We start from the raw sequence: 3,729 nt of genomic DNA, 5'->3' as shown, positions 1-3,729 counted from the left end.
TTTTCTGACTGTATTATTTCTAAAGACTTGGCTTCAAGTTCAGAAATTCTATCTTCTGCTCAACCTAGTCTATTGTTGAAGCTGTGATTGTATTTTTCATTTTATTCCTGAAATTATTTAGCCCACCTTTTTGGGTTTTGGGGGCTTTTTTTGTTTGTTTGTTTTTGAGATGGAGTCTCACTCTATTGCCCAGGCTGAAGTGTGGTGGTACGATCTTGGCTCACTGCAACCTCTGCCTCCTAGGTTCAAGTGATTCTCCTACCTCAGCCTCCTGAGTCACTAGGATTACAGGCATGCACCACCACACCTGGCTACTTTTTGTATTTTTAGTACAGATGGTGTTTCTCCATGTTGGCCAGGCTGGTCTCAAACTCCAGACCTCAAGTGATCTGCCCACTTCAGCTTCCCAAAGTGCTGGGATAAAATTAACTTTTTAACTACACTACTGGTTTGCTTGTGGGCTTGTTTATAATTTGTCCCAATGAACATTGTATATTAGACTATAATAATGTAAAATATGAAGAAAACTAAATATTTTAATTCCCAATATTCACATGTAATTGTAATATAACTTAGTTACTGTCATTCTTGTTTCCATTAAAAAGAAAGCCTTGGGCAATATTTTCAAAATAAAATAAACTATTAATAGCTGTCTCTAAAACCTTGATAAGCTTTTTAAGGACTCTGTACAAGATGCACATTAGAAACAGATATAGAAATGTTACTTTCTTACTTCACCATTAAAAGGGTGAAATCAGTGGGTGCAGTAGCTCACTCTTGTAATCCCAGCACTTTGAAAGGCCAAGGGGGAGGGGGGTGGATCACTTGAAGTCAGGAGTTTGAGACCATCCTGACCAATATGATGAAACCCCATCTCTAATAAATACAAAAATTAGCAGGACGTGGTGGCATGTGCCTGGAATCCCAGCTACTCGGGAGGCTGAGACAGGAGAATTGCTTGAACCCGGGAGGCGGAGGTTGCAGTGAGCCGAGATTGTGCCATTGCACTCCAGTCTGGGCAACAAGAGCGAAACTCTGTCAAAAAAAAAAAAAAAATAGTGAAATCAAGGTGCTAAAAGGCAGCACCCCCTCTAGTGGCTCTGGGAGAGAGCCTGATAATCTAAAACAGATGGCAATTCAAAGAAGCTGAATAGTTGGAAACAAACCTAAAAACATATGTGAATTATTTGACAGATTGTTCTCTTTAACTGATGATCATGTTATTGTAGAGTTTAAAGTATTCTGGTTTATATATTTAAAAGATTAAAATAATCAGACTTTCTGGGTTAACCTGAATAGTCATAAATTTTTGCCATTCCCTCCAAGTGGTTTGTTGTCTAGGCTTCTATCTCATATTGCATTTATAGGTTCTCTTTGGGAATCTTTGCCCCCATCCTGTTCCCAGAATTCTGGAAGGTAGGCAAATATTGTCTCTTCTGTGGTAAATTCCAAACATAAAGGGCTTAAATATTGTGACATTGAGGATTCTCCAAGTAAACCTCCCAGATACCCTATAATGTATCTAGCAGTGGATAAACACCATTTATGTGCTCAGAAATTCTAAAGCAGTCTTAGATGACCATCTGTATTAGTCAGCTCTCACACTACTAATAAAGACATACCTGAGACTGGGTAATTTATAAAGAAAAAGAGGTTTAATGGACTCACAGTTCCACCTGTCTGGGAGGCCTCACAATCATGGTGGAAGGCAAGTAGGAGAAAGGCACGTCTCACATGGCAGCAGGCAAGAGGGAAATGAGAGCCAAGTGAAAGGGGAAACCCCTTATAAAACCATCAGATCTCATGAGACTTATTCGCTACAAGGAGAACAGCATGGAGAAAACTGCTCCCATGATTCAGTTATCTCCTACCCATGATTCGGTTATCCCCTACCTTATCCCTTCCACAACATATGAAAATTATGAAAGCTAAAATTCAAGATGAGATGGTAGGGACACAGCCAAACCATATCACCATCTAACAATATGAAAATTTTATATATGTGAATACAATTTATATATAAATGTATAGTCTTTGTACACATATATACATATGCATATATATATATGCATTCAGAGAAACAAGAAGATGTATTTTCATGAAACAAAACAGCAGGTTATTTCATGTAAAATGCAGAAAACAAAGATGAGCTATTCACAATGATAGGAATTGTAGCATAAATTAAAAACTCAATAGAAATGATGGAAGAAAAATTCAGGAAATTTCCCAGAAAGTAGAGCAAAACACAAGAGATATAAAAAAGAGAAGGGGGAAAACAAGAAAATGAAGAATACCAAATCAAGACATTCAATATCTGAGTAGTAGAAGTTTCAAAATGAATGAATTGATAAAGCAGGGTGGGAGGGGCAGGGAGGGAAGATCATTAATATGACAACTTAAGTAAATATTTTAGAACTGAAGAAAGACAGTTTTCTTAAATCACTGAATGCCAATGAAATGGACAAAAATAGACCCACTCAAAACAGATCATTATAAAATTTCATATTACTAAGAATAAATGAAATATTTTACAAGCTTCCAAAGGCAATAGGAGGACAAAGAGGAAAAGGGATAAAGGAAGAAGGATAGGGCTGAAGTGATGTGGCCACAAGCCAAGGAATGCCAGCAGCCATAGGATCTGAAAGAGGCAAGGGACAGGTTCTCTCCCAGAGCCTCCAGAAGGAGTGCTGCCCTGCCAACATCTTGATGTCAGCCCTTGATACTGATTTCAGACTTCTGGCCTCCAGAACTGTGAGAGAATAAACTTCCATTGTTTTAAGCCACATACTTTGTAACAATTTGTTAGAGCAGTCACAGGAAACCGACAGAGCAGGTGTGCCCCAGATGTATAGCACACAGGATGTATTAGCACAAGTCAACATTCAAATACAAGAAGGTGGCTGGATGTGGTGGCTCATTCTTATAATCCCAGCACTTTGGGAGACCGAGATGGGCGGATCACGTGGTCAAGAGATTGAGACCATCCTGGCCAACATGGTGAAACCACATCTCTACTAAAAATACAACTGGGCCTGGTGGCGTGCACCTGTAATCCCAACTACTTGGGAGGCTGAGGCAGGAGAATCACTTGAACCCGGGAGGCGGAGGTTGTAGTGAGCCAAGATTGTGCCACTGCACTCCAGCCTGGCAACAGAGTAAGACTCTGTCTCAAAAAAAAAAAAAAAAATGCAGGATTAGAAATACAAGAAGGTTATAGAACACCAAGCAGATTTAACAGAAGACTACCTCAAGGCATTTAATAATCAAACTCCCAAAGGTCAAGGATAAAGAAAGAATCCAAAAGCAGCAAGAGAAAAGAAACAAATAGCATACAATGGTGCTCAAATATGTTTGGCAGCAGACTTTTCAGTCGAAACAGGAGAGAGTGGTAAGACACATTTAAAGTGCTGAAGGAAAAAAACTTCTACCCTAGAATAATATATCCAACAAAAATACTCTTTAAACATGAACGAGAAATAAAAACCTTCCCAGACAACAAAAACTGGGGGATTTCATCAGCACCAGACCTGTCCTACAAGAAATAATAAAGGAAGTTTTGAAATCTGAAAGAAAAGTGTGTTAATGAGCAAGAAGAAATCATCTGAAGGTACAGAACTCACTGATAATAGTAAGCACACAGAAAAACACAGAATAACATAACACTGTAATTGCGGGGTGTAAACTGTTGACATAATTAGAAAGACTAGATGATAAAACTATCAAAAATAA

This window comes from Pan troglodytes, chromosome 3, assembly GCF_028858775.2.
Source record: "Pan troglodytes isolate AG18354 chromosome 3, NHGRI_mPanTro3-v2.0_pri, whole genome shotgun sequence".
Classification (NCBI taxonomy): domain Eukaryota; kingdom Metazoa; phylum Chordata; class Mammalia; order Primates; family Hominidae; genus Pan; species Pan troglodytes.
This window is presented reverse-complemented; position numbering follows the sequence as displayed.